This window comes from Heptranchias perlo, chromosome 21, assembly GCF_035084215.1.
Source record: "Heptranchias perlo isolate sHepPer1 chromosome 21, sHepPer1.hap1, whole genome shotgun sequence".
Lineage (NCBI taxonomy): Eukaryota > Metazoa > Chordata > Chondrichthyes > Hexanchiformes > Hexanchidae > Heptranchias > Heptranchias perlo.
In genome coordinates, this window is record NC_090345.1 from 15,671,020 (window position 1) to 15,693,118 (window position 22,099).

General features: G+C 42.4%; 1 long non-coding RNA gene across 1 annotated transcript; it reads left to right on the forward strand.

Moving 5' to 3' along the window:
- The first annotated feature begins 14,594 nt into the window (after positions 1-14,594).
- Positions 14,595-20,795, forward strand: LOC137340292 (uncharacterized). The gene is made up of 3 exons (XR_010966758.1): positions 14,595-14,886; positions 17,124-17,185; positions 18,673-20,795. It is a non-coding gene; the product is annotated as an uncharacterized lncRNA (long non-coding RNA).
- Positions 20,796-22,099: the final 1,304 nt, after the last annotated feature.

Here is a 22,099-nt window from a genome sequence, read left to right on the forward strand (position 1 = left end):
CCATTTACATGGCAGCAACTAATTTGGGCTCATTCCAATCAATCAGCTGCACTGAATTAGTTGTGGTCGTGTAAACATTGTGACGTTGGCCGCTGCAAACTTATTGTGAAGCGAAAAAAGAAAAGAAGGAAAAAAAATCCACCTCCTGGGTTCAGATTTAATTTGACTCCGCAGCAAAAAGTAACTCAAGAGTCAGGGCCGTGTAAACAGCACAGTGGAGCCTAAACCCGAAGAACTCAGCATGGAGTGCACTGGGGATCGGGCAGTCAGGCTGTTGTTTTTCTTTGTTAGGAGGTAGTAACTGTTTCAGTTGGCAGTGTCTTAAACTTCTCTATGGAGCAAACTACTTACAGGACAATCCCACAGTCGTGAAAAGCTAAACAGTGTTGTATATTAAACTTTATCATAACAACAGAAAACGTAAGCCAGCTGATTAGCATCTGAAAGAGAAACGGCAGGTTAATGTCTCAGAATAATGAACAGTCTGCATTCAAAACATTACACTATCTTTTCCCCTTCAGATGTTGACAGACTGGCTGTTTATTTGCACCATTTTTGTTTTTTTTAAATTTCCATTGTTTGCAGTTTTTCATTTTATCTATATTCAAGTTTCACTTTTTCTAGGATATTCACACATATGTTGTCTTTCTTGAAAATGTTATCTGCTACAAATTACAACCAGTGTCTTGCTGAATATAAACAATTTGTATTCAATTCAAATCAACAGGATGTTAAATCATTCCCTATCAGCTGCGAAAATGGGGCTATCTGATAACAACAACAAAGCAACTTGCATTTATATATCGCCTTTTACATAGTAAAGCGTCCTAAGGCACTTCACAGGTGCGTAATCAAACAAAATTTGACACTGAGCCATATAAGGAGATATTAGGACAGGTGATCAAATGCTTGGTCAAAGAGGTAGGTTTTAAGGAGCGTCTTAAAGGAGGAGAGGTAGGCAGGTGGAGAGGTTTAGGGAGGGAATTCCAGAACCTAGGGCCTAGGCAGCTGAAGGCATGGCCACCAATGGTGGAGCGATTAAAATCGGGGATGTACAAGAGGCAAGAATTGGAGGAGCACAGAGCCCTCAGAAGGTTGTAGGGCTGGACGAGGTTACAGAGATAGGGAGGGGCGAGGCCATGGAGTATTTTGAAAACAAGGATGAGAATTTTAAAATCGAGACATTGCCAGACCGGTAGCCAATGTAGGTCAGCGAGCACAGGGGTGATGGGTGAACAAGACTTGGTGCGAGTTAGGGTACAGGCAGCAGAGTTTTGTATGAGCTCAAGTTTATGAAGGATGGAAGATGGGAGACTAGCCAGGAGACCATTGGAATTGTCAAGTCTAGAGGTAACAAAGGCATGGTTGAGGGTTTCAGCAGCAGATGAGCTGAGGCAGGGACGGAGATGCGCGAAGTTACGGAAGTGGAAGTAGGCGGTCTTGGTGATGGAGCGGATATGTGGTAAGAAGCTCATCTAAACCTATATTTAAGTCATCTGGAGGCTGATCTGAATCTGCACAGCCTCTCACCCTGCCACATGGTGTGAAATGGGATGAAATCTGATGTCCTATGATGGTGACAAAAGGGTAAATGCAGCACTTCAGTTCTCCTACGGAGTAAGGGTTGGAGAATCAATGTTATAGGTCTTGTACCCCTAACTCTAACTCCCACATGAGGTGGAGATGCCGGTGATGGACTGGGGTTGACAATTGTAAACAATTTTACAACACCAAGTTATAGTCCAGCAATTTTATTTTTCAAATAAAATTGCTGGACTATAACTTGGTGTTGTAAAATTGTTTACAATTCCCACATGAGGGGCATTGAATTTACTGGAGTGGTCATGTGGATTAGATTCGATTGCCTAAGAGGGTCAGAGAGGAATTTCCCAGATTTATTCCCCCCAAATTGGCCCGGGTTTTTATCTTTTTTTGGCCTTACCCAGGAGATCACATGGCTTTCGGGGGGGCGGGGTGGGTGGGAGCGGTGGTGGGGTGTGTATATATTGTGACGCACAAGGTACCGTAGTTGTGTGGGACAGGCTGTAAGGACCAGAGGGTCTTTTCCTGTCCGTCATTGTTTGTATGTTCATATGTATCAATGTAAATGGTGTACTTGTAGCTGGAGTATTGAGACAGTGAGTGGAACTGGTTTTGTGCTCACCAGAGCACTTTACTAATAGAAACTAATTCATTTTGACTGATGCTTTAGCTGTTACTTCATAGGTGTCCATGTGAGTTTTATTTCTAAGAGTAAGTTATTCTCTTTCTCATGAGTGGAAATAAAAGCAAATTGTAGCACTCCCTCCTGACTCCAATGGTGAGTCCACTGGTCAATGTAAAATCAGACTAGACAGACTGGAAAAGTCCTAGGTTCAATTCTTGGTCTATGCTGAATTGACCAATCTCAGTTGGGATGGCAGCAGGGACACTTCAATTGGCTTCCGCAGCCCCCATGGTCAAATGGCCTGCTGATATTCATTGTTTAGATTAAGAAGAACTGCCACTCGGGTGAGGTGCTGGGCGACTGCTGTTGTCCTTGGAACCACACTTTGCATGTGTAAGCATCTTCAGGAGAGAGCGAAAACTGGAAGGGGTAAAAAAGCACAAATTATAATATAAGTAATTCTAAATCATTTTTACTGCTTTTGTATAAAATGGGAAATTGGTGTAATCATTTGGTAATATCAATGTTTTATTATAATGTCACTGGCAGTGGACCACACATATGTTAAGTGGAGAATAAGATGTCTCAGTGTATGCTATGGAACTCAAACCTGTGCCTGTGTAACAGCTATGAACATACTATCATTTTTAAGATACATTGTTTCATTCTTATTTTTACCTATTTCAGATATTTTGTCTTGGAGATTTGCAACTAAAGACTGCAACAACTTCTTGTGCTCAGAGGGCATTCTCCATTTGAGTGCAGCACCCTGTAGATGTGGATTCGTTTTGCTGCCTGCTGCGGTAGAAGGAGGGCCTCACTCTCTGATGAGAAGCTTCCTCTTCCTTGTCTACCTTTTCCCTTTGTTCCTGCTCACCTGTGCTTTATGGATTATCTTTTTACTCCCCTGTAGATGACTATCTAATTCCCCCAGGTTTACATAAAATTTACAGCATAGAAACAGGCTATTCGACCCAACTGGCCTGTGCCGGTGTTTATGTTCCAGGCAAGCCTCCTCTCACCCTACTTCTAACCCTGTCAGCATCTCCTTCTATTCTTTTCTCCCTCATGTACTTATCTAGCTTCCCCTTAAATGCATCTATGCAACTTGCCTCAACCACTGTTTGTGGTAGCGAGTTCCACATTCTAACCGCTCTCTAAAGAAGTTTTTCCTGAATTCTTTATTGAATTTATTAGTAACTATCTTATATTTATGTTCTCTAGTTTTGGACACCCCCCCAAGTGGAAACATCTTTTCTACGTCTACCCTATCAAATCCCTTCATAATTTTAAAGACCTCTATCAGGTCACTCCTCAGCCTTCTCTTTTCTAGATAAAAGATGTGGAGATGCCGGTGATGGACTGGGGTGGACAATTGTAAGGAATCTTACAACACCAGGTTATAGTCCAACAAATTTATTTTAAAATCACAAGCTTTTGGAGATTATCCCCTTCGTCAGATGAATGTTATTCATTCATCTGACGAAGGGGATAATCTCCAAAAGCTTGTGATTTTAAAATAAATTTGTTGGACTATAACCTGGTGTTGTAAGATTCCCTGGATAAAAGAGTCCTAGCCTGTTCAGTCTTTACTGATAGTTATAGCCTCTCAGTTCTGGTATCACCTGTGTAAATCTTTGTTGCACCTTCTCCAGTGCCTCTATATCTTTTTTGTAATATGACCAGAAGTATGGACAGTACTCGAAGTGTGGTGATACAGGCAGAACTCACCAGAGACATCGCTTGTTGAACCTCTTTCCAGTTCCTCTCCCTAATAGTGCTGCACCCTTTATACGAACAGACCTTTAAAACCTGACACTGCCCGTGTCCTTCCTCTGTGTCAGAAGCCTGCACCCAATCACTGCCCCAGCACATGTGTTTGCATTGCCCCCTCCATGCAAATAAAGGGGCATAGGAAGTTGAAATGCTGAAGCTTACTTCTGGGCATAGTGCATTTCTGGTGCACTCCCCCCATTTAGCACTGATGCTAGCAGAACCTGGGAAAATCCACTTTTAAAGCTTGCTCTACTCAGTTCCAACAGTGTTCTTTTATCCCTAACCTTAGAAGGGCATTAGTGTGAGATTTCCAATTCCTACACCTAATATTTTTGCGTCCTTTCTGAGTGACATTGGTTAATATTCTCCTGTTTTGATTATGTAGTTCAACATTCTATTGGCTTTGTTGATTGCTGATCTGCATTGATTGGACATGGTGAGCATTGAGTATTCTAAGACTCTCAGGTCTCTCTCAACTTCGCCCTTAGCTATTTGAACACTATTCATGACATATATATGTTGCCCATTGTTATTTTTTACGTGCAATATTATATGCTTGTCTGCATTAAATTACATCTGGCCAATATTCGGCCCAGTAGTATTTTGTTTAGCTCATTCTGTAGTTTCTGGGCTGTCTCCTTTGATTCCACTGTACCTCCTTGTTTAATACCATCTGCAAATTTAACCAAATTTTATTGAGTGGGGACAGAATAAAATATAAAACCTGAAATGTGCTCAGCCTAAAGGAGATGCTTAGGCCCCGATATTGCAGGGAGGCGGGTTGGCAGCGGGGGGTCGACTGGGCGCATGGGTAACCCGCCCAGTAAAATCGGTGGGTTCCCCGCGCGATGGCGAGTAAATTGAAGCCGCTTACCTTGGCTTCCGGGAAACCTGCGCAGTGGGCGGACCGCGCACCCGCATCACAGGCTGTCAGCTGGAGGAGCCCTATTTAAAGGGGCAGTCCTCCAATGCTGCTCCTGCAGCAAACAGCCAAAATTACAGCATGGAGCAGCCCAGGGGAAAGGCCGCTCCCAGGTTTAATGATGCCTCACTCCAAGTCTTACTGGATGGGGTGAAGGGGAGGAGGGAGATCTTCTACCTGGCGGACGGGAGGAAGTGGCCTGCCTCTGCCACCAAGAAGGCCTGGCTTGAGGTGGCAGAGGAGGTCAGCAACACCAGCAACATATCCCGCACCTGGATACAGTGCAGGAAGCGCTTCAATGACCTAACTAGGTCAGCCAAAGTGAGCACACATACTCATTCTCCTACACTCCATCTTCCACATCACCACCCCCACCCCACAACTCCTTCTGCACTGCCAACACTACTTTACCATATCACTCCACACGCCCACTTAAACCTCATCCTCAACTTACCTGCACTTACTCACTTCCCCAGTATTCATCCCACCACTACCACTCAACCCAATCCTCATACAATCTCATGGCTCCGTCTCATTCTCACCCTCTGATGCATCTCTTTCACGGTCACCCTCACCCAACCTGCCACTACCTCTGCTGCAGCCACAGGGGATGCATCACGTATGAGTAGTAGGAAACGTAAGGCAAAGGTTTCGTGAGCACAAAGGGGATCCACAAGAGTGTTTTACGGTTTGTCATGTTTTTTATTTATATTTGATTTTGGTTCAACTCACATTAAATATTATTATTGTCACCACTACTGCCACGTCTTGGCCATTCTTAACTGGCTTGTGCAATAAGTCCCTTTCATGAGGTTCTCCATGAACACCCACACTTGATGCCACCCATTGGGTCACCCTACAGTGGGTGTATGTGTAGTTGCACAACTATTTTGTGCAGGTGCCTGTGGCGCAGCACTGTGTTGTGGAGCTCCACGTGGCGGAGGTGGACAGCGTGCCTGGCGAGGCTGGTGATGTTGCTCGTCCTCGGATGAAGTGATAAATCCAGCCATGGCACCCTCCCATCCTGACAGTGTGAGTTTGAGGGGGTCCGCAAAGTAGGTAAATGTGTTTGCACAGCAGAGTTTAGGGTATAAATTGATAATTTTGAGTGGAAAGACAAAGGTGTTACAGCCAAAACTTTGTCTGAAGTGACAGAGTGTCCTGCTGCAATAAATGAGGTATTCCCCCCAACTGTCAAAAAATCCTTTGCATCTCCCACTGGCTGCTGGCTGAAACACGTTTGCTCCAAGAGGGAGTGTTTCCCACAGCACGGGAAACACACTGAGGATCCATGAAAATTGCACCCCTGCCAAAATCTCCTGTCAATGAGGCCTGTCAAGTACCTCAACTAGGTAAGTATGTATTTAAATTGTCATCCCGCCGGCTTTAATTGCCGGTGGGAGTCCCGCATGCGGGAGTTGCGCGCGCACCTGAACGCATCACTGGGGAACCCGGAAGTCAGCGGGTTGGAGCCGGGCTCCGGACCCACTCCGGGATTCCCCGATTCTACAAGCCCCCCTGGCCCCAACGCACCTGCTCGGCCATCCTAAAATCGACCCCTTATCGTCAGAAAACACTTTTTGTTCAATGTGGCTGGAAAATTCCACTTGCCAACTAGCCAGGAACAAATTACTTTCCACCTTAGGTTGACTCAAGAACAAATCAACTTTTTAAACTCCCTCTCTATTAATCTGAAGCTGTTACCAGGTAGTAAGATGTACGTCTATTGTTCCCAGGTTCAGTGATGTGTAACCTATGTAATGAATAGTACTAGTTGTGCCCTACAAGTAATTTAAGATGTCACTATGCATGAATCAGGTGTGCTTATTGGATTATTTGCCCAGAAACTGGTCTAATTTTGTGTATTGTTGAATTGTCAAGTTTGATAGCAATGTGGCATGTAGCTTGGCTGCATTTATCAATATGTCTTCATAAATTGTTTTATTCAAATGTGTCCACCTGTCTAACAAAAAACCTGGTAATGAAGAAGGCCTTTTTGGGTCACTGTGTTCTACATTATCACAACCCTTTGTGTTGTTCCTGGATTCACTTTTAACAGTTTTAACTCAAATCCTAAGATTATGTCCCTTTGGTCTGGATTCCCCTGCTAAAGAATAGAGTCATTTCTTGTCTGCTATGTCACTCCCTTCTATCAGATCACCCCTTAACCTCCTCATCTCCAAGGAATATAACCTAAGTTTACCCACCATCATAGCTCAATCCCTTCATTCCAGTTGCCATTTTAGTGATTTGTTACTGAACTTTCACCAAGGTCAATATATCCTCCCTAAGGTGGGTGCGTAAAACTGAATGGGACAGTATTCCAAATGACGTCTGGCCATTGCCCAACATAATTGCAGTAATGCTTACTTTTACATTCTACACCTCTTGTGATGAAGTTTGGAATCTTGTAACATTTTTAGTAGCTTTTTGTACCCACGACATAGCTTTTAACAGCTTATGTACATGAACCCCTAAATCCCTTTGTTCATCTCCCTGCTAGTGCTTCCCCATTTAGATTGAACTGGCATTTTTATGTCCAAAATTTACTAACTCACATTTTGTTACGTTAACTTGCATCATCCATTCCATTCATTCATTTAATCTACCTTTTGCAGTTTTGTTCTTGTTCACAGTCCATTATCGCTTCTAGCTAACTATCTTCAGTAAACCTGGATATACTCTCCTCCCAAATCTACTTAATCTATATACAGAGTGAAAAATTGGAGCCCCGGCATCAATTTCTTTGGGACACCACTTGTCATCGTTCACCAATGTAAGAATGTCCTCTTTATTCCAATTCTCTGCCTCCAACTTCGAACCAATTTTCTATCTATGCTATGAGGTTACCTTGAATTCCATGCGCTTCAATTTAGCCAGCAATCTCTTATGTAGAACCTTATCAAATTCCTTCTGAAAATTCTTATACAGCTGTTCTAATCTATCTACCACCTCGATGACTCTGTCAAAGAACTCTATTAAGTCAGACACAGGTGGGGCCAATTTTAACTCACCACAATCAATGTTAACGGGGCAGTAATGGCCTCAAAATGGGGTCAGTAGATTTACCGCCCCATTAGGAGTGACACTCCACCCGTCGCCATTTTTACAGGGGCCTGCCGCTAAGCAGCTGATGCACCCGCCTGTTTCAGGCCCCTTTTAATATGCAGATCGGGGGTCCTATGGCATGTAGGATAATACAGCACCCGTACTTACCTTGCTGCTGGCCGGGCATCCTCTGGGCCACATGACATTGCGTCGGCTCGAGCTGCATCGGTGCGCTCAGTTGACACCTCCAGCTTACTAATTCTATTTAAATGAGGCCTGGCCTCAAAATGGCTCCGGCCTCTTTGCTGCCGGCCTGGGCAGGTGGTCAACATGCTTCACCGGTCAATATTTTAAAGACCAAACTTGTCATCATTTAACCAATAACGCTTCTCTTCTACCTTTGTTAAGAAAAATCTTCTATACTGAAACTCAAAAAGAAGTTTGAACTTGGAGAATTGCATTAATTAAATAAAAACAGGCATGATGTAATGGATAGTAGTAGCATCACATAAAAACAGCAAGCTCTCCAAAACTGTAATATATTTATTTGTGGAATGTGGAGATATAGAATAAGTACAGTCATCCCAGCCAAGTTAGTGACTCAGCAGCCACCTGGTATTTTTAATAGTAGCATACAAGGCACCAATGAAATGCAATGGTAGACTTTAGTTCCCCTGGGTAAGGAAGGGGAAATATCATGCAGGTTTCTCACTTTGGATTGCTATCCAGTGAACCCTGCTGGAAAGTACACTTATGGCTGTTATTTGAGGACAGGATTGGGTTTGGTTGTGATGCTATTATGGCAGAATATCCTGCTATTCCTTTAGGAGAGATTTTACATTTCAGTGTTCCAGACACATGCCCAAAGTACATATTGGGAAGTTGTACACCCCAAGCCTGTGATTATCCATCTATAACTATTACTGGATAGAGAATCATGGGCTGCAGGTGTGCAATTTCCTGATATGTGCTCCTGGGGTCTGACTACATTTGAAAAGTAATTCACTGGCTCTGAAACAATTTATGTTTTCTTTTGTTCTTTCTTTCTTTCTTTCTTTCTTCCTTTCTCATTTCTAACTTCATTCTTATAGTGATAATTCTCAGTCTATGCCTGCCTTGCTTCTGTTTCACCAATCTTTACCTCCTCAGAATCTTTCATAATTTTGAAAGCCTCTATTAATTTCCCTCTATCTTCTCTGTTCCAACGAAAAAAGCTCAAGTCTTTTTAATCCTTGATCATAGCTATAACTTTTCACATTCTAGTGAACCTTTGCTGTATTCTATCCATGATTCTCTAAACACTATAACAGGGAACACAATACTCCAACTGTAGCTAATCAATGTCATGTACAAATTCAACATCACATCCTTGCTTTTATTTTCAATGCCCCTTGCACATTGAAAATATTTACCTCAAGAACATTTAGAGTGCTATAATTTTAAGTAACCTCAACCAGTGCAGTATAACCTGCACATGATAAAGACACTTGACAGTTAAGAATTTTGTTTACTTCTCAGAAAACAGCAAGTTTTGTTAAATCACAACAGAATAGCAATACAGCCCATTTTGCCAGGTTTCCTTGGCATTAAATGCCTCCCACTTACACTCATGGCAGGGCATTTAATGCCTCAGACACATGCCAGGCAGTGGGCGTTCTCACTTAAATAACCATAAACATCACAAAATGTTGGTGGGAACAGCTTTGCTCCTTGAGTTCCACAGGTACACACAAACCTCATTGAAAGACACGTACTGCTTCCAGTCAGCAGCGCTGGCTTTAGGAACAAATGTATGAAATTAAGGGTGCTGATTGTTCACGGAGCTTCAATCTACTTCCTGTAGGAAGACATGCTTGTTGAATTATGTTTTTCTAATGCTTGATTCCTATCAGAGAACAAAAGTAAAATAACTTTGTAAATGTAATTCAATTATCACAAAAAAGGGAAACCAATAAAAACATATACATACACCTATAACGTAACTTTACCAATAGTATCCTTGGAATTCACTGGAACTACCCTTCGATACTTACTATTAGTGTTGGCAAAAAAAACACACTATCAGCCTTAGGGAATTATGTCATCTTTAATTAAAAATAAATTTAATTACAAAAAGAGTAGGGGGTAAAGCTTATATGTATTATAAAGAAGCTATTCTAATTTTTTTCCCTAATTCATACTGTATGCTTGCCTAGCCCCCATTAGGCCCAGACTCTCCTTAATAATAAAAACCTGTAGGTGTAAGCATACAACAGATTTATGTAGCCTCATCATAACAGTCTCATGCTGTTTAGCAAAGCTTCAATATTGACGGAGTGAATACACATCATATCTGGTCATTTTCAAATGGAAACTAATAATCACACACATAATGATATCATGCAAGCAATCACCTAGGTTAAAACTGAGTTCATCAAATAAATCAGTCAGGAATTTTTCCTGCATTTTCTAGGACTTCCCAGATGCATTGCACATCTGCTGAGGGAAGGGAGGAAAGAAGTAAAATTCCTTTGATCATTTTTTTTCCCTAAAATTTTTATGTATGACCCTGGGAAGATGGTCTTAAAGAACTGGGTACAAAGGTTTACCTAAAAAAAACTAGGATATGGCTCTCCTCACGGGCTTATATATTCAAATACTACAGATAATACAGGGGCAAATTTAACCCTGCCCGCCCGGCAGAAACTGGGTGGGTGGGCAGTTAAAATTACCCATTCAACTCACCCTCCGATGATCCCACAGGCTATGATTTTAACTGCTCTTCTGAGCAGGCAAGAAGGAGACCCACCGAAAACCTATGGGGTCCTTCTTTAAATAACCAGATCAAGCTCCATTGACGTCATTGGGGCCTGACTGCTATTTTAACCATGGAGGAGGAGTGGTTGTGGTTCTCCACCTAACAGGAAGAGGAGTCAGGGCCAGAACAGGCCCAACGAGGTACGTTTTTATAACTTTTTGTTTTATTTTCCTTGTGAGGCCAGCAGTAGTAGGAGTGCTCCTCCTGGCCCCACAAGGTAAGTTTAGGCCTTCACTGCCCTGGACCCCCACCCCCACCACCCTCCCCACCATGGATCATGAAGTCCTCCTGAAACCCACTCCCTGAGTCCCGGGGACCATTGCTTCGGTTCCAGGTGGCAGCCTCCTGCCACCCAATGCTGCGCTCCCCCTCACCTCCCACCACTGGCCAGCTGCTGCTTCCCGCCTGTTTCAGGCAGGAAATTGACTGGGGGTTTGCAAATGAGGCCCAGTAATTAAAATCTCCCAGGCTTCACGCTGCCAAGATCAGGACATTTTGCCGTCTGCCTCTGCTCTCATCCACCCAATTCCCACCCCGAGTTAAAATTGGGGTAATCACTTGAAATCTTGTAGTGCAAATCAGTGTAACACACTCAGTTGTTTCAAATACACCATAGGGTGATATTTTAATCCTGCCTATCCAGCGGAAACCGAGGGGGTCTTTGACAAAATAATACAGTGTAAAATGCCTGTTAGAATATATTGCTAGTCACTGAATTATTTATTACTGATTAATTTAATGACAATTGAACATCAGAATTCACCGTAGCACATTTCAGATGGTTGGGAATTCTGAATATGAACATAATGCACATAATAAGGTTATATTGATATTAATCTGAGTTTGGCATTGTAATGGCCAAAGGCTTTATTGTACTATATAGTATAGACAGTGGATGTTATTTCTCCATTCTGATCTTTGAAACAAAATTACGTATCACTACAGTTTGAATCACCTCGTCTTATATTAGTTCAGTTTAAGTACATGATACATTTGCACTTTAGTTTTGGTTGTGTGAAACTAGCTTTCCACTCAGCTCTATCACCTTCAAATGTTTTCATCGGGTAAGTATAAATTTTGGATTTTAAATATGTAAAATAAAGAAAAACAAAAATGTTTGAAGACAGTCATGCATTTCAGGTTTAGCTGACATTGATAAACGACACATCTTTGCTTTCACAGTTTATGAAGTAATCTGAATCCCTCAATGTGTTAGTGCCTCAGCCCACCTATGTGTTATCTTACAGGCAACATGCTCCCTGCTATGTGCTATCTCATATGTAATCCTAGGCTGACACTTCAGTGCAGTACTGAGGGAGTGCTGCACTGTTGGAGTTGCCGCCTTTCTGATGAGATGTTAAACTGAGGCCCCGTCTGCCCTCTCAGGTGGATGTAAAAGATCCAATGGCACATTTCGAAGAAGAGCAGGGGAGTTCTCCTCGGTGTCCTGGCCAATATTTATCCCTCAACCAACACCACTAAAAAATGTTTATCTGGTCCTTATCTCGTTGCTGTTTGTGGGGCCTTGCTGTGTGCAAATTGACTGCTGGGTTTCTTATGTTACAACAGTGACTACGCTTAATTGGCTGTAAATCGCTTTGGGACATCCTGAGGTTGTGAAAGGCGCTGTATGAGTCCAAGTTCTTTCTTTCTTTACCAGCTATATACTATTTTATACATAAATGTGCTCGATATAAAATATCCCACATGGACCACGCTCCAAGTTACCTATTTTCCTATAAGGGTAAGTTTCCAAATTTGCTCTACTGATTGCCACGCCCCACCCAGCCCCTGCCACCACCGCCCCCCCCACCCACACTTCCAGGCCACTTATCAGGAAAATGCAGACGTGCTGTCCACGCTTTTACATCCACTGAAATGAATGGGTGGAAAATCGTGGAAGCCACGCCCATTATTTCCCAATGTATGCAGCCGACAAGTAAAGCTGGTCGCACTTGATAAATCAGCTCTTTTGTTTTGTGATCCAAAGGACAGTTTAAGTACCAATTGTCGTACAATTGTGAATTGTTTATTCTGCTCTTAACTCTGTTTAAAGAATGAGTAACAGTGTCACCTATTTACAGGAGAACATAGCCTTCATTTGCGGACTTGGTGGGCAATGCCATCACTTCTATTCCCGGATAATACTATTCACTGAAGGCCATTGCCTAATGATACTAACTTGCATCAGTAGTTTTCCAATACAAGGATATAACAAATGTTGATATTTACACCAACAACTCAATGGCATTTTCCAATTTTAATCTTTAGCTGGTATAAACCAATAGACAACATGCTTCAGAAGTAAACTGTATTTGCCCAGAACCTCTGGACTGCATTTTATAGTTCTGGGTACTGTACCAAAAAAAAGTGTTAACAAATGGGGGGAGGAGAGAAAATACAAGACCACATAGTGTTGTTTACATTTACTGTATTATACAAATCCAAGCCCTTAGGACAGACTAGAATTTGTTGGGTTTTTTTTACCCTTTCTTCCATTCTGTGATCACTATCTAACAAGGGAAACAATTCTATTAGAGCACTCCATTCTAAAAATATTGAATTATAACTGTTTTTAAATTGATTCAAGATTGAGTTGTGAGCATACTGATTCTAATTTATTAAATGCAAAAGGTTGGAGACAAAAAGTTGCAAGATGCTGAGGGACGTGACTTGTGGTCACACTGCAGTGATCAAGTCAAGAAGTGAACATCCCGAGAAGCTTTGTTTCACTAAATGTGTTTTTTTTAAATTAAACAAACTATGTCTGGTTACTGTAGATTCACTACTGGATATAACTCACTGGTACACACAGAATCTTCAGAAGATCCATTGCAGAAGAGTAATAGAGCTGTAAGTCCAACACCTGCGGGGTTGCTAATAATTTACTTATCCATAGTGACTTTTAGGCAAGTTCTTTTCATGATGGATGGGTCAATTAAACATCTGTTAATCAAAACATTATCTCACATAGATGTTAAATTAGTTATTCTACACAAGCTGTTCCTGACTCTGATAGCATCTTGTTTTTTTTCTCTCTGCTTTACTGAGAGATCACATCTAAAACATTTAAAAGCAAATTTTTAACCCCTGAGGAAAGAATTGCTGGGCTGCACAGTTGCTACCCTTCCCCCTCCAACCTTACCGTAACCTCAGGCTTATGATCTCACATGTACATTATAGGCCCTAATAATAAAGAAACATCTGCAAAAGTTACAAGGACTTTACCAGAGTTAATTGAGTAAATTGAAGCAAGCTGGGTTACAGGGTGATCTATGATCCCAGGTTGAGGGCCTAAGAGGGAGACAACAGATTTACTGCAAAGACAGTGGGCGGCCTTTGTTCAGGCTGTGGTTCACGGGAAGTTTGAGGTCATGTAGGACAGAAATATGCAGAAGAACAAATGCAATAATTTGATTAAAATAGTGGGTAACCGTACCAGCCAATGCCAGGAAAACAGGTGTAATTTATTTGCCTTAAATAGAAAACAGTTTTTTTTATCTTCCCTAATAACCCATCCTCTTAATTCAGGATTTATAGATTATTGAAGAATCTTTTTTTATTATTCTTTCTTTTTCTTTTGATACACTTGTGGAACTGCCAAACATTTTCTGTATTCCTCATAAATAACAACATTGAAGCTTTTAAAACACCTCTAATGGACATTGACTTGGCATGCAGCACTTAATAAAAACGGTCTAAACTCGTTTTCTGCATGACAGGCTACTAGTGCAGAATGTGCCCTACAAGTAAATGATTAAGAGGCAAAAATCTTTTCTGGCCTGCTATTAAACACTTCAAAGATTTTTGAAGCCTGATAAAATGAAAAGCAAATGTGTTTCACTAGCTTTCAAATACCACAAATGTTTTAGCAGGTGCAAGCAATGAAATCCTGTGCAGTGACAGCTCTTTAGGGTCTGCAAAATGCAACAAACTAAATTAGGAGGAAGGCTCAACTCTTTATATGAAAGTGCATCATTTTAAAAGATTTTTTTTTTACTCTTGTGATACTAAAAGCTACCTGCAAATAAAACGGCAATAAAACAACAGAGGAACACACCAGCGTCAGTTTGGATAGCCAGTCAGCTATGTGAAAACTTTCATTTCATTTTCAATGGACAGACGGCAACAGGCTACCATCACAAGAAGTGCTCCATTACATTCACTGCAGTGCAGGTGAACTGACTATTGATGTTTAGTACTGACATGTGTTGCTATTATTCTCTCTTTCTTTCCGTAAAATGCTGTCAAAGACAACAAAGACATGCCCATGTCTTAGTATCAACTTTGCAAGATTTCCCCGGTTTCATTCTAATTACAGAGAGGGAAAAATAAAAGGCAGAAAATTTCCAAAAGATTCTGTGGAAAACATTGACAGAGAGCATATTAAAGTCTAATTATTTTTTATTGCTGTCTCTTTCAATTACTATAAAAGTCCACCATGGGCCACATATTTGAGTTGTTTAAAGAAGGGAGGGGAATTAATTGAACCAAGCATTGGTATCCTTTGACTGAGCATATGTTTCTGTAATCAGAAATGCAAAAGTACTGCATAGAGTAAAACTCATTACTTTTTAAGTTCCCAGTACTTGGTTTTAATTATTTCCAATTACCATGGGAATGGATATCTGTTGGTATAAGTTTCTGATCTCTGTTTTCATGTTCTCTTCCAAACAACCTTTAACCTCTTTATCGAAGAAACTTTTCCGTGCTATGGCATTAAGAGCAGCATTTTTAAAATGCACTGACAACTGAATTTACAAAGCACTGCTGTTGGTAACATATTTGTTATATTTAGACCTCACTTACAGTACTAAGGATAATAATGGCATGTGCTCATAATAACATTGGAGTTTTCATTGAGGCTAAGCGCACATCTCAAATTCCAGTTTGGTTAACATTTCACTGGAAATCTTTGTGAACTACTCAGTGAACCTAGTGTGCCCCCAAAACTGTGTACGTTGAATGTCACTGCAGAGTTCATACACAACAATGTTTGTATTAGGACATCATATGTTGCACATTTGAGTGAATCAATATTCCTCCCCTTCATCTTCGCTGTGTTGAAATCAAAACTTTTTCCCCGCCCACTCTAACTCATTCATTCCCAGGACCACAAACCTATGGAACTTCCCTCAATCTTACCTTCCTCCTACAATCTACAGACTTGTAAAACGACCTATTTCTTGATTTAACCCATCTTCTTACTCCTTTTAACTTAGGTGATGTCCTGCATTATGGCCCTTCTTAATCTTAACAAAACAGTCGAGCGTTCTCCCTACTCCTCTATAATTACAAACTGGAATCCTAGTAAATCCTGTCACTCCAACCTGGGATGAGATTATTTATGGATTTTCTGAATTGGAAACCAAAGTTAGAGCATTAACAGCAGTGTGTGAGCAGGGAGATAGTTTCCCTCGATCACCAGCAACTGAACTGAATGGTGCCACTAGACCACCATGGGTCAGATACACATTCTATCTACAGAATTATTAGTTTACTATGGCCTGAATCCATTCAACCCCATGCTTTCATTAGATCAGCAGGGAATCAGAGATCAGGATTGCATTTATGATGTGCTTAAGCCCACCTACACAAAAGTAACAGCACTTATTGGTCGTGAAATATTTCTGCAATGCACTGATAACATAATGGTCAAGAAATTCTTGTGTATGTTTTCTTCATAGGTCTTGTTGATAGTCATCACTATTAGAAATTAATGTAACAAGATACCTTTTGCAGTCACATTGCACTGTGCCTAGCTGCATGTTTAACATCGTTTACCCATGAGTCAGGTCAAGAGGCCAAGTTCAATCAACCCCCCTGGGATGACCACGCTCAATGCACATTTTTTTCCATTAACCCTGCAGTGAACAGAGACATTATTTATGTCCAGCAGGCTACTAAATAGCTTTGGAGGCCTGTGTTTTCCCATAAACTTCACCAACATCACATGGACCTGTAAAGGAAGCATAGCTGGTTTAGTCAAAGCAGCACAGTGCAACTTACAGGATGTAGTTCTATTCTAAACTGCATCAGTCCAGACAGCAAGCCAATAGGTATGAGATAAACACAAAATGCTAATTCAATCCATCAGTTCTGGAAGTGTGTACTGAATTGTTGTTAATTATAGGTTTGGAATTATACAGCATCGAACAATCTTACTGTAAATAAAGATGGGCAACTGCATGCAACAACAAATTAGATATAAGGTCCCTGGTGTTAACTGTTAAACCACTAAATATGCAACTGTTTTCATTTTACTGCATAGTGTCCTATCTATCTATCTATGAATTTTTTTTGACAAAAGTATCTGTTCTGAAGATCGATCAATTTTCTTCTACTAAAGTGTCTTTGGTGTTGTTTTTATTGGTTAAATCTCTGTATTTTACTCCTTTCTAATTGGTTATCAGATTGGTATACAGATTTATCCGGTGACAATGGAATGGAGCAAATGCAAGTGATGGTCGAGAATGTGAGTCCATTTATCAGATAGTGAAGCAGCAAAAGATCCTAGATAGCTGGTGCACCATCATTCAGATACAATTTTAGTCCTGAGATGCCTTTAATGGAGGAAATGGGAGACCTAGGGTGTAATTTTAACCCCCAAGATCGGGTGGGTTGGGGGTGGGTGGGCAGTAAAACTGGTTGATTTTTGGAGCGGGACCACATCCCAGCTCCAACACGCCCACTAACCCAGGTGCATTTGGATGTGAAACCAGAAGTCGCTTCCACACTTAAAGCTGATACTTAAAAGGGCAATGTAGCTCATTGTGATAGTTGAGGCACTTAATTTTTTGTGTATTAGGAATGTTAAACAAATTTAACCTTACCTGTTCAGGATCCCATCGCTTCTGATTCGAATCAGGTGAAACCAGGCGAGAAGGGCTGGATCCATGAGGTGAGTTCCTTTACTGCACTGCTTGTGAGCCAGGAGGAGCAGGAGTGCTTCATCCAGGCCCAACAAGCTCACCTGGCGTGATCAGACCCCCGCGTTTGGCTGACCACCCCTCCACCCCAGTTCTGGACCTCTCGCCCCCCACCCCGATGCTAGACCCCCTCTGACACTGGACCCCCCTCCCCCGGTCCTGGATCCCCCCCCACCACAATGCTACAATGCTGGACTCCCCCCCACCACAATGCTTGACCTTCCCCCCCACAGTGCTTGATCTCCACCCTCACAATGCTTGACCTCCTCCCACCATAATGCTGGAGCCCCCCCCCCCCACCATAATGCTGGAACCCCCCCCACCACCATAATGCTGGACCCCCCCCCACCATAATGCTGGACCCCCCCACCACAATGCTTGACCTTCCCTCCCACAATGCTTGACCTTCCCCCCCACAATGCTTGACCTTCCCCCCCCACAATGCTTGACTCCCCCCCCCCCCACAATGCTTGACCTTCCCCCCCACAATGCTTGACCTTCCCCCCCACAATGCTGGAGCCTCCCCCCCAACGATGCTGAAATGTCCCCCTGCCATGATGCTGGACCCACTTCCCCGATGCTGGAACCCACCCCCCCAATGCTGGATCACCCCGCCTCCCGATCTTCTCCAAGGCCCACCCGATGTCGTCCATATCCCCCCACTTCCGCTCACCCCTCCGATTTCTTCCACGGCCCACGATCTCTCCCTCCCTCCCCCCTCTAGGATTCATGGCTCCTTTCATTTCCGACATGCAGCCAGCCTGTCAATCTGGCTGCCTGGTGCATGGGAAACCTGACAGCACAAATGCTCACCTTCAGTTGAGTTGCGATCCCAGATTGCGACGCACTCATTTGGCTTCTGTGTTCCCCACCTGAATATCTACTGACGCGCTGGGTTCCCGGCTCCGAGCTAAAATCATGCCCCTAATTTCCTGTTGGAAAGGGGCCAAGGACATCGATTGGCCTGTAATTGGGTGGGGTTGGATGAAGAAACAGTTCTTTATAATTTTCGCGCTCTTCTCTGTTTTCACAGTAGGTACTGCAGGGATGGCAGCTGGAGGGAAGTGGCTACCCAATGGTTACCCATGGCACAGGACGACACTATACAAAGTGCTTCAGGAACGAAGACCATTTTACTTGCTATGACTAAAAATTATAGAGAATTCCAACTGGACTACTTCCCAGATCATGAGGATCTGAGAGACTGTGTTGGCATCAGTGTCTGGCACCATGTGATACATCACTGTGCAGCATAACAAGGAAACTAACAAGTGTCCCTGTGCCAAGATTTAAGAAAATTTAAGAAAAGGGAGTCCCAAGAAATGCTATAGTAGTTTAGAATTGATATATACACCCCTCATGGAGTTAACGTCCCTCAGTATTGTAACCCAGAGTAGTTAAGCCTGCAGATCTGTCAAAGATATGTGGCAAAAAGTTGCCTGCTTGCTCCTGCTCCCATCCATATGCCAACATATATATCAGTAAAACAACTTGTTGGCTGGGTTTAAGGACTCTTGTTCCATTGGCGACAAAAGTCCGCTCAGGACTGAACCTGTGTGAACAGATGCAGTGTGCCATAGTTGCATTAGTGTATCACCAGAAAAGAGTTCTTACTATCGGCCGAAGCCATTGTGACAAGGATTTAAAAACAGAATGATCCTGCTGGTGTTTGATTCACTTTTTCGTTATGCTGTCGTCAGTGGCAGGAAGTATACAAAGGTAGCATTCTACTAGATGATAGTAATATCACTGTATTCTGTAGAAAATAGCAAAATGACTGCATTCTGTTAGATGACAGTAAAATACAATGGATTCTGGTAGATGATAGTATGCAGAATTAGTGTCATGTACCATATTATTGGAGTGAGTCTTTGGTTTAGCGGTAACATTCGTGCCTCTGAGTCAGAAGGTCAAGGGTTCAAGCCCCACTCCAGACAGCCCCGGTAAGTAGAGACTAGAATGTGGTCTCTAAATACTGGGTTGACATCCTGCGGGGTATTTGCATCCGGACGAAGTGACCACTGGTTCAGTGTTAGTATTCCGGTCTCTGAGTCAGAAGGGTGGGTTCAGGCCCCACTCCAGACAGCCCCAATGAGAGGAGACCAAAGCCCTGGCTCTGAATACTGGATAGATATCCAGCAGGGAGTACTTGTATCCAACGGGTGTGGGGGGCACCCCCATCGTGAAGGGCAGGTGTGGCTCTTTAGTCTTGGTTGCAGCCCACCTTGGAGAAAATAAAAACTGTGAAGCAGGCAATGGGAAACCACCTCAGCTACTCTTCCTAGTAAGTGGCTCAAGAATCTCATGTGTGAGACTTGAGTTAGGACCTACCTAACACAATAGATGGACGGATCCTTCTAATCATCAAGATTCAGTCTCAAAACCCAGGATCTGAGATTCAGAAATATATAGCTGATTATTTTGTATTATGAATATTCTCTCTAACCATTTTCCATTGTAATGACTTACTTCAATAATTAATGAGCAGTTTGGCTAGAAATATATTCAGTAAGCTATTCTATAACGTTCAGATTTAGGTGACATTTTGCATTCTGTATGTTGTGGGGAAGGAGTTTGACCACTGACGATGAATAACAATAAGGCTGCCAACATTTCTACATGTCTATTGCAAAAATGTTTCAGATTTAGATTAGTAAAATGCAATTTAAGTAATCACAGAGAACTTCAGGGCCAATCTCCAGTCTTTCTCTAAATCTCACCTGAGTGTAAGGCACACAAAGTAAATGCACAAATATCAAGAAATAGGTTAAAGCTGTATTTAATGAACACACACAGAACAAACACAACTAATGAGGGGCTGTAATGATCACTAGGATGGAAGACAGTCACTTGAGATGAACCTATGCATCTATGATGTGGCCGTGCTTATCATTAATTCTAAAAAATCTGGCAAGGATAGAAATGAGAGGTTAAAGTGCTGTAGGTTCTGACAGGAAGTGTATAAGTGATTTGGTAATAATTAGCTTTAAAGAAGTTGTGCTGTGTAGCTTCTAGTTACAGACTGTCAATGCTGACTGTCACTGGTCGAACTGGAGAACTTGTTTTTGTCTGAGCAACATAGCTTCAGGGGTGAATATAATGGAGGTGTCCGCCAGCTACTGAATGCTAATTGCAAATTAAAGCATAACTCTTGAACTGTTATTATCTCCGTGTTTAATTATGAAAAAGTCCGCACCTAATAAGCAAATGTTAACCCAAGGGTTTTTTTTCAAAAAAACACAAAGTATTTCAAAGTATACAGCACACTGGGAAATCATATAATCAAGGGGTTCAGTTAAGCAGTCCCCCATTTGTACTGCCTTGATCGAACTGCAGTTCTCTTGCCCTGGAGGAAGCTCTTTGCACACGTGTACGTGCAGGCATCCTCTAGCAATTAATTGAAAATTGTAAACAATTTTACAACACCAAGTTATAGTCCAACAATTTTATTTTAAAATCCACAAGCTTTCGGAGGCTTCCTCCTTCCTCAGGTGAATGTGGAAATGAAATCCTCGAACCCTTCACATTTATAAATCACAGAACAATGCCTGGTGATTACAGATAGTCTTTTCAACTGCCCGTTGCCAAGGCAACCAAAGTGTTCAGACAGATAGGTGTTACCTACAGGGCCACCGAATATACAAACGGCCAGAACTAAAAAAACAGATGATGTGGAGATGCCAATTAAAAAAACAGAGCGAGAGAGGCAGAAACATAGAAACATCCGGAAGGAAAATACAGCAATTGACCCGTTATATTAAAAACAGATAACATTTGTTCGCTGGTGGGGTAACGTGTAACGTGACATGAACCCAAGATCCCGGTTGAGGCCGTCCTCATGGGTGCGGAACTTGGCTATCAATTTCTGCTCGACGATTTTGCGTTGTCGAGTGTCTCGAAGGCCGCCTTGGAGTACGCTTACCCGAAGGTCGGTGGCTGAATGTCCTTGACTGCTGAAGTGTTCCCCGACTGGGAGGGAACCCTCCTGTCTGGCGATTGTTGCGCGGTGTCTGTTCATCCGTTGTCGCAGCGTTTGCATGGTCTCGCCAATTAATTGAAATATTTAGAAAGCTGAGCAGGAAAGTTTACATTCTCTAAGCATTGAAATCAATGCCTGACAGGTCTAAACAGTTCCCCAGTAGCACTGGTTGACCCTGCACTGGAGTTACCATTCTTGTTGGCTGCCATCAAACTCAAGGGCCCAGAAATACGACCATGCAGCGCCCATTTTTTCGGGCGCTCAAAGTCCTCCTAACCCTCCAATATAGCCGGCAGGAAGCGCACGTACATCAAGCCGGAAGTGCGCCAGCCGCCATATTGGTATAGGCAAAAAAATCGATATCCAGGGCCCATGCCTGAAAAAGGCATGAGGTCCTTTGCATACGTCCGAGTTCCCGGTCGCCCCTCTTCCTGATCGCCCCCCTTTCCCGGTCCCCTTTAATTACTTAACTAATGACACA